Source organism: Monodelphis domestica, chromosome 4 (genome assembly GCF_027887165.1).
Source record: "Monodelphis domestica isolate mMonDom1 chromosome 4, mMonDom1.pri, whole genome shotgun sequence".
NCBI classification, from domain to species: domain Eukaryota; kingdom Metazoa; phylum Chordata; class Mammalia; order Didelphimorphia; family Didelphidae; genus Monodelphis; species Monodelphis domestica.
The window spans coordinates 64,127,663-64,142,552 of NC_077230.1; positions in this window are offsets into that span (position 1 = coordinate 64,127,663).

The window sequence follows — 14,890 nt, forward strand, 5'->3', positions numbered from 1 at the left end:
TTTAACATAGATACAAAAGTGAGTCATTGAAGTTTCTTGAAATGGGAAATGGTGTGTTCAGCTTTGGTTTTTCATATTATTGACCTGGTAGCTCTGTGGAGGATTCATTGAAACCTAAAAAAAAATAATAATAATAAATAAATAAATAAATGGAGGCATAGATCAATTAGGAGACTTAGTAAAAACAAATCCAGAATAAAAATGATTAACATGTGAACTAAAGTGTTGGAGTGATTGTAGAAAAAACAGGCTGATGTTAGACATGTTATGGTAATAGAATCAATAAGACCTTGCAAATGATTTACTGTGGCATGAGAAAACAATAAAGAGACAAGGATAACTTCCAGGTTATAATCCTTGATGACTAAAGAATGGTGATCCTCTTAGCTTAAATAAGGAAATGAGTGGCCTTCTTGGCCAACAGGAAAACTATTTAAAGCTGTATTAACAGTCTCAGAAATCAGAACAGAAGCATGTATAAAATGATAACAAAATATAGGAGAATAGTTTCATTGGAGGTCCAAAGTCCCTTAACCACTCCAGCCATCCCACTTAACCCATTAATTCAGAGAGTATTCTGTGTTTAGCCTGGAATAGATCACAGATATATATATATATGTATATATATATATGTATATATATGAAAAATTATAGCTCATCAATGGATGAAAGGCACTAGTATTTACAAGGACTGGGAAAGATTTATTGTAGTAAATAAAATTTTAACCAGAACTAAAGTAGATTAAAGGGCTCAATGGATTGTTTGATTTTTCAAAATCTAGAAATTAATATCTATCTATAAATGGACAAAGATAATGAACTTTGTCCCTTAAAAAAACTGTCCAATCATTTAAAACATGCTTATGACATTCTCGCATTTTAAAAAGACAATAATTGGGGCATTTTTCTAATCCAGAAAAAATGGTTACAATAAAAAACAACCTCATACCATTTAAAGAATGTACTCTTACAGAGAGCATCAGAGCTATTTATATTTTCTTAATCTTTAAAACCTAGTCAGTTTGCAGTTGAGGAAGTGAGGACAATTAGAAAGAGTGATTTCTCTAAAAGCACAGAATAATATGTGACAAGATTAGAAAGTATAGGTCAAAATATGAACCACATTGTCCTTAGAGGGTGAAGTCAAGGAATGAGTAACATGAAAAGTATTCCTCCTAATATGACTCATTGGCTATAATGTCCCCCTTGGTGATAAAGAGTCAAGTTTGAGGAAGATGAGTAGAGCATTCTTCTCATGTCCTCAAAACAAGTTGGTTATTTTTCCACTACCATGCATAAGCAATGACTCCATTTGTACAACAAGGATGGCCTTTGTACATAACTCTCCTAGGGAATTAGAAAACACAAGAGAAAACATAGTCATCTCTTTGCTGAACTCTTCTATATTAGTGTGTTGAAAATAATTTCATTTAACTATGTTAGTCTCTGACAAAATATGCTTTATTTAAGAATGCATTGATATTATGGCTCAGTTGCTTAAAATCAGGGTACTTTAACGCATCTTTGTTGGTGAATCCAGTTAATTCTAATATCTTGTATATAAGACAATAATATGATTTTCCCCCCAAATCAGCATGCTATCTGATGAATAAAATTAATCTCTAACTCATGAGAGGACTGAATTCCAATAGTTTGTTAGCAAATAAGCTGTTTGGAATTCAGAACGCATTTCCCCACAGGGTAAAATAAAAAAACAATACAACATAATGTATTTGGTGTTAGAGTCTTAGGCCAAAACAAAGAAATCTATATACTCGATAATATATGCAGTAAATAAGCTATTATATTACAAATGCAATCCTAAATTCTGGGGGTTCAGGAAATTTCAGTACCAGCTGATTCTCATTAGGGGAAAGGTAGATTAAAAAATCAGACTGAAATATTCCCAAAGTAAACAAAGCATGTCTCTGCTTTTTGCAATTACCCCCTAATTCATCCCAGCAAATTCCAATATTTCTCAGCCTCTTGTTTGACTAATTGATAGATGCATAGTTCTTGCCAATTTTCCCCTTATGAAATACTTTTTTAACCAAAAGAAATCAATGGGTTATCAGTCCTTAACATTTTTAGAGGTGTTTGAATTTTGATAAGGGATTGAGTCTTACTTTAATTGGTAGAAGTTCAGATGGTGTCATAGTCAAGTAAAAAATTTAGACAATATAAAGAAATTTTATTTTTTGATTGAGTGAGTTTAGTCTGATTGGAAGACTACTACCTAATGTCAACATCCATAGAGAATCTTGTGGCACAGGTACAGCAGAAATCCAATCCCTATTTGAGAATCCTGCAGATGAACTAAGCTCACCCACATGACTGTCATAATCACAAGATTTCTTTATCACTTTCTAATCTTCTATCTTAGAAGTATTTTCCCAGTGCCATCATATTAGACTACCTTTGACAAATATTTTCCTATGGAAATCATGCCTAATTCACTTCTCCTTGTGGCTAATCCCTTGCTCTAGATCTTCAGTATATGTGAATTTGTATACCATATATTGTGCATGAAGCTCCTATCTGGGTGCTTGTGGCCTCTGTCTGGGGTTTGTGCATATGAGTAGTTTCTGTGTTATCAAGTTAGACAAGATAGACATTATAGGGACTTTATCAGGATAAATGAGCTAATGGACAACCTTATCTCTTTATTGGCTCTTGACAGAAACCAGAGTTCTTTAGACTGACATACAAGACCTGGAGAGGGGGGACTAGGTGCTGTCCACAGTAATTATACTTTTCTGCCTTTCAGGGATTCCTCAATCCCTTCTTGATTCACAGATTTTCTACAACCATAGGGTTCATAAAAATTCACATGGGAGTGTCAATGGGTACCAGTAATAACTTTGGAGAAAGGGAAAGGACCCTAATTTGTATGTATTTCACTTACATTCATACACAACTTTAAAGGATTGTTTTTGAAAATATGAGATTAGTAATACTCATAAATATGTATATGTAAGTAAATGCATATATATGTAATAAAGATGGAAATAGAAAGGAATACACATCTTTTTCAGTAGTACATGGCACCTTCACACAAATTGACTATGTATAAAAGTTTCACATCCAAATGTAAAAAAGCAGAAATTTTAAATGAATCCTTTCCAGAACATAATGCAATAAAAGATTATATTCAACAAGTGGCTACACAAAGAAGGGCTAAAAATTAATTGGAAACTAAAGAGTAATGAAGGAGAAACTTATACCCTGCTTTATTGATTGTACTATTCCTGTTTTGCTTTTTTTTCTGGATACCTAGACTTTTTTGCTAATAGCTCAATGCCCCCAGGTAACTCTCTATGACTCTGATTTGCAGAATAGTTGCAGATCTGCATTGATAAATGTACTTTCCTCTCCTTGCTAGCGCAAATGAAATCAACACTAAAGATGAAAAAATATATATATTATTTTGCCCTAAGCAAGCATTTCATGAATCCTCCTCAGGCAAGGCTCAGTGGATAGAACTCTGCATTTGCAGTCAAAACAAATTCAGCCTCAGATTATGACCCTGTCTGTGTAAGACATTTAATCTCTTTGCACCAGTTTCCTCAACAGTAAAGTGGAGATAATAGTAACACCCAATTTTGAAGGGTTGTTGTGAGGAGAAAGTTAGATAATAATTGCAAAGTACTTAGTATAGTGTCTAGTACATAGTAGGAACAACATAAATGTTTATTCCCTCCCCCCAAAACCCCTCAAATCAGTGCTGCTTCACTTACAGCAGATCAATGTCCAATAAGATGGAGAAGGATCAGGAACTCAAGAATTCCCTTCTGCCCTCCATTTCTGTCTTAATTTCACAACTTGAGAAAGCCAGGGGGTGCCTGGGTCCAATCTTTCCTCTCAGTGACCATATGTCCATTCTGTAGTATCAGTCTGTCTAATAGGAAATTATTTCTTTCTACTCTTTCATATAACACCCTCTAACCAGGGTCTCACAGACTTCTCTAAGTGAACAAAAGGGACAAATGAACTCCCCTCTTAGTGAAGGGCCATTTCCCCAAATCTTTCTTCCATATTTATTTCCTCTTCCTAAAATCACCTTCTCATTTTATTTTTGCTTTCTCATCATTCTCAGGCTCCAGAGTTTTTGTTTTATTTGATTTAATTTTAATTTTATGGATGAGATCCATGAGCTTATTTGGGTCTATTTGGGCTCCTTTGTAGTTACTTCTTCTTTCCTCATCTCCAAAATAACTCTTACAACAAAATAAAGTACAGCAAAGCAAAACAGCAATCTAACCAGATGGAAATGTCCTCTTTTGGACCTCTAGTCTACCATCTTTCTATCCAGAAGGAAGAAATATGCTTCACTCTATGTCTTCTGAGAGCTAGTTGAACTATTGAGTGGAGGAAAGAATAATAGAAGAGTGATCAAAAGATCTTAGATTTCAAACTGGAAGGGATCTTAGAGGCCATCTTTTCCAGTGCTTTCATTTTAACAAATTAAGAAACTGAAAACCACATAAGAGTGGGTTTTGTAGCTGAAATCTGAACCCAGGACTCCTTGACTACAAGTTCTATACTTAATTCTAAGCCCATGTTCAGTACATGATGTTTCTTCTGCATCCACATAAAAAAAAAGAAATGACAAGACCTGTTTTCAAAGGTGGCGGGGAGCATTCAAAAGTATTAGAAATCTCATACCTATAGGACTCAACAGGTTTAAACATATTTCTAGAATATGTGCTGCTGAAGTAAATGCCTAATTATATTTCTAAGGATGACCCCTAATCTTTTCTTTAGGACACCAAGCTCAAATGTTACTGATACTGGTTATTCCTCTATAGCTACATTTCCACAATGTCAAATCATTTTGTTGAGTCATATAAGTTGTGTGTGACTCTTCATGCCCCATTTGGAATTATCTTGGCAAAGATACTGAAGTGGTTCTCCATTCCCTTTTCTACTTCATTTTATAGATGAGGAACTGATGCAAATAGAATTAAGTGACTTGTCCAGGGTCACTTTGCTAGTATGTTTCTAAGGATGGATTTAAACTCATGAAGATGTCTTCCTTATTCCAAGCCCAGTGCTCTAATTGCTGAACCACCCAGCTGTCCTTCTATTATATCAGAAGAGAATGCTAACATTGAAGAAGACAGGATTTCCTGACTGCCATTTTCTTACCCTTCCTCACTTAATTGAACCAACTTGCTAAGTAGGAGCCTTGTTGCTCTGGGGTATCCTTCTCCAGTCTTTTGCTTGTGGTTTGATGAGGATACACCCAGCCAGATGCTATATCCATCTAGGGTTTTATCTATCTCTCACTTGCCATATATAAGGCAGCCAAAGCCTGCTGGCTCCAGAGTTGTCAACATTTTCATCAGATTAACTTGGATATGGTTTCTTCATGCAGCATGAATTAGAACAATTTTAAAATTATTTCTTAAAGGGTAGGCAGAGTGGAATAATATATAAGAAAAAAATTGAATATACAGAGATTTGAAAGAGGAAAAAATGTAATGATGCTGGAAGATGATAGGGGAGCAATAAAGGTTTGATGGGAACCGGTGCATGACTTTAGCTGACAATATTACTTTACTAACAACATAATTTTTTATATCCTACTTTTATTTTTCCTACATATAGCATTCAGTATTCAGTGAAAAACATACATGGAACTAAAATTTTTAATACTATTATTGAATTGTAGCAAGGCATAAATATGCTTTACCAACCAAATTTTGAATATACTACATAATCCACACATATGGTAACCACATGTTCTGAACACATGGTCTGAGAAAGGATTTTTTTTCTTATTTGTAGATTTATTTATGTGAAATTCCCTCAGTATTCATGGGTTATAAAACTAGAAACTTTAGGATCAGTCTTGACAACCTTAGCACTACTCTACTGTAGACATCAACACCACCACATAAATATTAATAGATTGAGAATACAGATTTGTATGATTTTTTCAAGTAACTGGAACATTTCTTTAGTTTCTGACTCTTCCTCTTTTGTACCTCTTAGTCTTTGGCAATGCATGCATATTTTTACTGTCACACTTAATGCCTTAAGTTATTCCTAGACTCTTTCAAATTTTTGAAATGTACTTAATATTTCTATTTTCTCCAGTGAAATATAAATTAAAAAAACAAGGATATTTGAAGATTGTCTCATATTTCCAGGCTACCAAGTTGATTATATATATGTACATACACATACACACACATACACACACACACACACAAACGTTAAGAGCATATGAGTTGAATTCATTTATTCATTAATTCTCCGCATTAATTTTTTTTATTGACAAAATTATTGTGTCTTTCTGGTCAAATTCCTGAGTTATCTGATCTATGAAACTGGTTATTTGTGTTTCTTTCTCTTAGGGACCTCTATGAGAAATCATATAATGGCATCTAAACAATATTCCTGTGGATCTATGAGCTCATCAAGACAGGTTTTTTTCTTCTCCAATAATCAGAACACAGATCAGCCATGCCTGCTTTTCTCATGCCACTCTCTTCCATTTCCTCCCAAAAGTTCATCAGGTGGCTTCTTACAGGGGTGTTCTGAAGTCAGCCTGAATCATCTTTTGAAAGCAATTATTAGATTTTCAGTATGAGCAACTAACACTTGGAAATGCTCAAAGTCAGGACTTGAATAATCATTTTTTATTTTTAAATTTGAGAAAGAGTTGAAGAAAATATTAGTAATTTGGATTAAACTTAAAAGTATGTCATATATATATATATGGAGGTTGTTATTTTTTTTAAGAAAGTCAACTGTTAACATTTACCTCTTCCTCCCTCGGTTCACCTAAAGTGCTAGGTACTTTCTTCATGTTCTTTTGACACTGGAAGATTCCACACATGAGCTATTTAACAGTTAATTCTCATTCTCACTGTGTGATCAGTACATCTTACATTTTTCTTTGGCATCAATTCTGAGTTGAGATTGTTTCATTCTTTTCATTGATATCCTTTCATTGATAGCCTCTGTATAGAAGGAATTTAATAAATACTTATTGATTAATTGATTGGATGTGATTCTTTTATAGTATTCCTTTTTTGATATGTGTTGTAGTCTGTTCTCTGGAAAGAAAACTTAAAGTTCCAAACAATGTTTAAAAGTTTGTTGTACAATATGGAAATGGGTCTTGATCAATGACATGTATAAAATCCAATGGAATTGTACGTCGGCTATGGGAGGGGATGGGAGGAGGGAAGGGAAAAAACATGAATCTTGTAACCATAGAAAAATATTCTAAATTAATTAACTAAATAAAAATTTCCAAAAATAAATTAAGTTTGTTGTAAAGACAGCTAGGTGGTTCAGTGGATAGAGCATCATGTCTGGAGACAAGTGTTCTTGTCTTTAAATCTGACCTCAGACACTCCCTACCTGTGTGACCCTGGGCAAGTCACTTAACTACAACTGCCTAGCCCTTACTGTATTAACTGTTAAGAAAAAAAAAAGTTTTTTGGAAAAGTCTCCTTACTTTATCAGTCCTTCCTCTTTGTTGTACAAAAGTTGGAGAGCTTTGTTCCTATGGGGAAATGAGAGAAGAAGCATACAACCAAAAATAATGGAATTAGAGAAATAGAAGTTACAAGAATTGTAAGTCTCAGGATAAGAAAGAGGCCAGGTTGGTATTGCAGTGGCTGACTTTACCTTGGTAGGGCACGCTGCCATGCCTACTCTCCTGGGGTCATAAATTATAAGTCTGAGAAGCATCCAGAGATCCCCATCAGTAATAAGACAACAACTGGAAAAGAATAGAATTCCTACCCTAAGCCCTGTGCTATTGAGGAGTACCTGAGATCCTGGGCTTAGAGTACATAAGATTTCTTTTAAAGACTGGCTCTACTGGATTCAGGAGAAGAACCTCAGTTGTGAAATAGTTGGTGTGGTCTCCCCTTAATTGCCTGCTCACAGGAGCAACAGTCATAGGGGCTATGCAAATGCAATTGTGCATTTTGTAGAACTTATACTATTATAGGTCCACCTCTGTGCTGCTTGGGTGTGGAAGAGAATGTGAGAGCAAAGTTATAAGGTAGATGTGTTGTTTACCAACTACATGCATCTCCATCAAGAATATATGTGTATTGGGGGCAGCTGGGTAGCTCAGTGCATTGAGAGCCAGACCTAGAGATGGAAGGTCCTAGGTTCAAATGTGGCCTCAGACACTTCCCAGCTGTGTGACCCCGAGCAAGTCATTTGACCCTGTAATAATGGAATAGACAGAGGGGCTTTAAAATGCTAGGAACAAGAAGCCAGCAGCTGGAGGGGATTGATTACTGTGCAGCCACTTCCTCCTTCCTTAATCTTAAGGGAGTCTGGATCTGACCCAAAGTGAGTCAACCCCTCCCAACTTTCTTTTTTGACTTTGAAATCCTCCCTCCTATTACAAAACTTAGAGACAGTCTTCTGTACACTAAATGGCTACTTTATTTCTTGGGAAAGAAAGATAGGAAGAGAGAGGGGTAGAGGGAAGAGATGGGAGGTCCCTTAATGTCTTTTCCCTATTAACTGTTGAAGGCTTTTGTTACAAAGTCTCTTCAGAGAAATGGTTTGACTTTCCCCAAGAGAAAGTGAATTAAATCAGCAGAGGTCTTCAGTGGGCAAGAACATCTTCTGCTCAGCCCAGTAGAAAAGGGATTGGAAAAGCACCTCTGCTCCTTAGCTCTTATCAGAGTCTCTGGTGAGACAGTGAGTGAGTGAGTGAGGGACCAGACTCACCTCTGGCCAACAGTTTTCTCCTCCTTTGAATTTTCCAATAGAATTCTCAAATTCTCCCTTATCCCATTGGTTGAACGTTCCATCTGCCTCCCCTGGATCCATCTTCATTAAATTTCAGGTTTTACTCTGCTTTTAGCCATTCCTCCTTGATTACAACCCCCATTGCCCAGCCCTTACTGCTCTTCTGCCTTAGAGCCAATACACAGTATTAACTCCAAGACAGAATGTAAGGGTTTTAAAAAAGAAAAAAAAAGAATATATGTGTATATAAGTATATATGTGCATGCATATTTATATTATATATGTATATAGGCATATAGATGTTTATACATTACATGTGTGTCTATTTGTATGTAATTGTCAATTATTTTGCAGAACTGATATAATTATATCTAGGAACAAGTTCTCAAAACTGAAAGTTTGCCGGAGGTAGCTCATCAAGAAGGGACTATAATGGAGTAAATCCAATATTATCCATATCCTCATGTTAGTCAGAGTCAAAGCTGTTACAAGGGAATCACTTTAAAAGACTGATATATATTAATTTAAGGTCGCCAAGGAATTCAGCTATGTAATTCCTAAATGAAACTCAAGTCAGCAGTCAATCTTTTATGGAGTTTAATTACAATAGGAGGAAGAAAGGAATTAGAGATAGAGAGAGAGAAAAAGGGAGAGAAGGGAATAGGGCTTAAATACCCCTTCTGTTTAGGCTGGGCCAAAAGGCCCAAGCCCTTAGATAGCTGGGGCAAAGAAAAGAGATCAGTCCCTATTACTCACGTGACCAAAATGGAGAAACAGCCTCAGAGGCCCCCACCTTCAGCTTCCTTCAGAGCAAGCTTCTCAGAGCACACACCAACCACACCGACCAACTTCTCCTCAACCACCACCTCCTCAAGTCTTCAGACCCCCCTATCCTTGAGGAAACCATCCAAGTTCCCTCCCCTCAGTCCTCACATCTACCAATCACGTGTTCATCAATTTCCCTGTGCCAATGGAGGCTCTAGCTTAACCCAGGACCGCCCAGATGTCTGGCTTTGCACATTCTGTTGTAGGTCATATTTTCAAATAATTAAATCTTTGATCCTTTGCTACAGCCCTTTCTAAATCCTGTTAACCTGAGTATGGTAGAGATTGGAATAATTAAATTTTGATCTAGGCTGCAGCCCTTACTCAATCCTGTTAGGACTGAATAGGGTGGAGATTGATTCCAAGTATCTCCATTGTATCAATTCTAAAATCAATCATGACTCAAAGAAATTCCTGTTCTATGCTTAAGCATAGGTCAAAGTCCTTTCCATTGTTCAGCAAAAGGTTTCTGTCCTAAAGTAATCTTAAGAAGGTAGGAGGGGGAAACTCTCATGCCAATGGGGTTCACATTCCAATAGCCAAGACCCACTATCAATAGGGAATTTTTCAAGTATGAAATTTCCCAATGGTGAAATTTCCAACATTTATAAGTCTAAGAAATTTTGAGGTTTACAAAGCTCAGGACCTAAAGATCATCTATCCTCCAAGAACCAAAGAAGACCTGTCACTTTCTCAACAATGACTGTATCACTGATCCATCATCTGGGACCAATGTAGTGGCTAACCCAGCCACCTGGTTGTTTGTTTTTTTTTTGTTTGTTCGTTTTTTGTTTTAATTTAGAATTTTGCTAGAAAAAGTTGACTTTTTCTTTAAATATTTTTTTTAAGTCAGTTAAGGTGGTCTTGTGAAAGTTCAAAGATAAATCACATTTCTTTCACCTAAATTTCAACAAATAGCTAAAATGGCTATATATAAAAAAATTTAAAAATAAGTAGCAAATCTCTTTCATCCATCTCAGAGCTTCACCAAAAGGCATACAAAAATCTATGGGAAACTAGGATAGGGGTACCCCAAGGAAACCAACCCTGACTTGAGTAAGCCATAAGTCTAATCAGAAAATCTTCAGTGGCACCTGATGACTATAATAGTACATTCCTGAAGAAAGGAAGCTCCAGGGAGCTAGAACAGGAAGTTCAGGATTATATTGGATTTTGAATCAGGTTGTCCCAGCATAGGAAACAGGAGAATGGAAGTCTACAACATTCTAATTGGGAACAGTTCCAATGGCCCTGAAGACCCTAACTCTCTGAGCACTGATATAGTAGAGATCTGAAATGTGTCAGTGCTCTGTGTGTAGACATACCACAGGAAATAGAAGCCAGCAGCAGGAACTATAGAAAACACAGATCAGACCAAACAGGGCCTTACTACTCATGCAAGAATGCAAATGGTACAGAACCTGACTCTGGTGCAAGCCCAAAATCAAGAACGAAAATTAGGGGTAAGAGTAAATAGAAGAGAACATCAAACATTATAAATAAATATTATAAGTCAAGAGATATTCCAGAAGTAAACCCAAAAGTAGGAGACAACTTCATAATGATTTGAATCAGAGCTTCAAAGGAGGGGAAAATAGCCAGGAAGAATACAAGAGTATCTGAAGAGAATGAAGTAAGAGATAAAAATAAAATTATACATGCCTTGGAGGAAAGAACAGAAGTATAACAAATAGCTTAAAATTTAAAATGGTAAACCTTATCTAAGAAGGAGATGTCCTCAAAACAGAGGATCAAATGAAATAATTACTTTATGGGCTAGAAATAATTGAAAGAATTTTTTTTTAGAGATTGAAGCAACAGATATGTGAAAGGTGAGAGTAAGGTAGGAAAAAGTCACTAGCAAAACAAACTTTGAAGTGTAGATCTTATGATGGTGGTATTAAAAGGGGGGGAAATGAAGATTTAAAAACCATTGATCAAGGTCTTAGAATAGTAGAGTGCAAAAAGATTACTTCAGTTATGGATTAATAGAGTTGCTCACATTAATTCACTTTTATCATCTTTTAATTTGTAAAGGAGTCAGGGTCAACAAGGGGGGAAGGGAGAATCGTTAGTAAATATGATGATAGGAAATATACCAAAAGCAATTATAACTAGGAACATAAAAAGAATGAACTCAGAAATAAAACAGAAAAGAATTGATTAGAAAATGAAAATGTCTTTATAAGTAACACACTTGAAACATAAATATTCACACAAAGTTTTAAAAATGTTTTAGAGCCAAATTTCTTATGCTGCATATAATTTCTAAAAAGCAAAGGTAGTAATCAAGCTCTCAGATCAGGCAAAAAATAAAAATGGACATAGTTAAAAGAGACAGAAAAAAAAAAGAAAACTTAAAATGCCTCTACATATCATAGATAGTGAAAAATATTAGAAGTTAATAAATTAAAAGCTATTTAAGCTTAAAATTTCACTAAGACTTTTATAACATCATATATGTTCACCAAATGACATAATATCAAAATATTTAGGAATTAATTGAATTAAAAGAAGAAATAGATAAGAAAACTGTAACAGTTGAGGGTATAAATGTGCCCTTTAAAACCTAGAGAAATCTTACAAGAAATCTATTTAGAAGATAAATTTTAGAAAAGTTCAATTCCTCCACATTGTAGTTTTCTCCTTTGTTTCATAAGTTCCCTCTGGATCCTGAATTTTGTGCAAGGTCCCAGATCAAGCATGGTCACTCCAATACATTCCTCTCCTGACTTTATTTCTGACTTTCCAGACTTCTCCATCATATCAGTTGCTTTTTCACCCTGGAAGATTACTCCATTCTTACAGCCCCTTCAACAGCCCCTTGTGAGTTCTCCCTGGAACTTTCATTTTGAGAAAGTGTGCAGGACACCCATGCTTACTCCTTCACTACTCTCCCAACTTCACATCTGATTTTGTACTTCTCCCATCTTCCCACCCCTCCCCCATTTTAAAGATTCCCTCTGATGCATATGTTTTTCCCCTATTCAAACATAAACTCTTTCAGGGTATCCTTTTTTCCCCTAATATTTGTTTTCAAGTGCTTAATGCAATGCTTTGTATATGGAAAGTTCTTAATGAAAGTTTGTTGACTTACTACACAGGAATAAAAAGGAGTTACATTATTTTCTGTGTATATATGGCATTTTTACAAATTGATCATGTGTTAGAGCATAAAGACTTTCTAAACAACTGAAAAAAAAGCAGACTACACCCTTTACCAATCATTATGCAATTTAAAAAAATAATAAAGAACATTTAAGAAAGCATACAAAATGAAATGTAAACTAAACAATTTAAAGATAATAAATTTGTGGGTTAAGAAACAAATTGTAAAACAATAGATAATATCATCAAAGATAATTACAACAAGAAAATATTAAAAAACTTTTAGATATGGTCAAAGTAGTTAGGGCAAAATTTACAATTCTAAAATTTTCATAACTAGTCTTAATGATGAGAAACAGGAAAAAAAAGAAGATGGAGGAGGGAAGAGGAGGAGAAGAAAGAGCAGAAAGGAAGGAGGGAAAAAGGAAAGAAAAGATTTTAATTCATTACATCTTATGAAAAATGGAAAACTGTATATAATAGAAATTCACAGTTTATTCTACTTTCTTTTCTTTTTTTCTATTTTTTCTTTTCTTTTCTTTTCTTTTCTTTTCTTTTCTATTCTTTTCTATTCTTCTTTTCTTCTTTATATAATGTTGTGTATTTGTCAAATTCCAAATAACAAAAGATAAGAAATATAAATAATAAATGTGGAGGCAGAGTCAAGATGGCGGCTTAGAAGCAGCAAAAGTTCACACCTCTGAAAACCCTTCCTTACCGATCACAAACTGAATGCTCCCAGGGGACTGAAATTCAAACTTAACAACAGGACAAAGGCTGGGAACCCTCCTTCTGGACTCAAATCAAAAGGTGTGACCCCCAAAAGCCAGAATCTGAGAACACTCGGGTCTAAGGGGAAGGCAGAAGGAAGGTCCCAGGACCCCTCCCCCCAACCCAGAGTGCTGAGCCCACAGTGGCACCAGGAACCTCTGGGCGAGCAAAGGTTCTGGTTTGGAGGGTCTACCTTGTGAGCAGTGGGGCACCGGGCTCAGACCATCCAGCCCAGGCAATGGGGAGGCAGTCAGGGAGAAACCAGGGAGCCTGCAGCCCCTTGTCTGGGTCTTTCCATTTGGTTCTAGTCTCACCAAAGGTTTTTGCCTTGGGGCATATCAAAACCAACCCAGTTGAACCTAATCCCCTCAGGACTCCTCAGAGCTCAGGGAGGCCATGACTACTCCCCGCCTAGAGTGTAGGGCCTCCCGCAAGGACAGGAACCTCGGGGCAGGCAAAGGCACTGAGGTACCTTGCCAAAAGCGGAGAAGCAGCTAGAGAGAACTGGAGAGAGCCTGGGCGGCTCTAGCCTTCCAGGAGTCTTCGGCCTCAGAGAACATACAACATACATGATATTCCAGAAAGCAAGGGAACTAGGTCTACAACCAAGAATCAAATACCCAGCAAAACTGACTATATTCTTACAGGGAAAAGTATGGTCATTGAACAAAATAGAAGAATTTCAAGAATTCATAAAGAAAAGACCAGACCTGAACAGAAAATTTGATGTCCAAGCACAGAACTCAAGAGAATCATCAAAAGGTAATTTAAAAAAGAGGGAACAAAGAAAAAAAAACTTTTCTTTAAGAGACTCAATAAGTTAAAATGATATGTATCCCTATAAGAAAAGAGGTCATTGGTAACTCTTAAAAACTGTTGTTATTACCTGGGCAGCAAAAAGAAGTACACTTAGAGGGAACAGTGACAAGCTGTATAGGATGAAAGGACAAGATATAAATAGGTATATAGATATATGCATGCATTAATACATACACATGTGTATGCATATATATATATGTACATACATATATATAACTAGAGCTTAAAATAGGTTAATATTAAAAGAAATGGGGAAAGAAACAAATGGGGATGAATTTATATGTCACAAAGATGCTCATGGTGGGAGGGGGAGAGAACATCAATACACTGGAATGGTAAAGAGGTCGGAGACAGGAAATACTCAACTTTTACGTGCTTTAAAATTGACTCAAAGAGGGAAAAACAATCCAATCCACTGGGGGCAGAGAATAGATTTGTGGACTGGTGGGGAGGGAAGCAGTAGAAGGGAGGGAGGGGGAGGGGGGTAATTTTAGAAAGACTATAGGGAAAATAAGGGAGGGAATAAAAAAGGAGGGGGTAGAAAGGGAGTAAAATAAGGGTGGGAACTAGGGGGACTGATTAAAAACAAACATTGGTATAGAAGGAAATAATGAAAGAAGAAAAGGCAGGA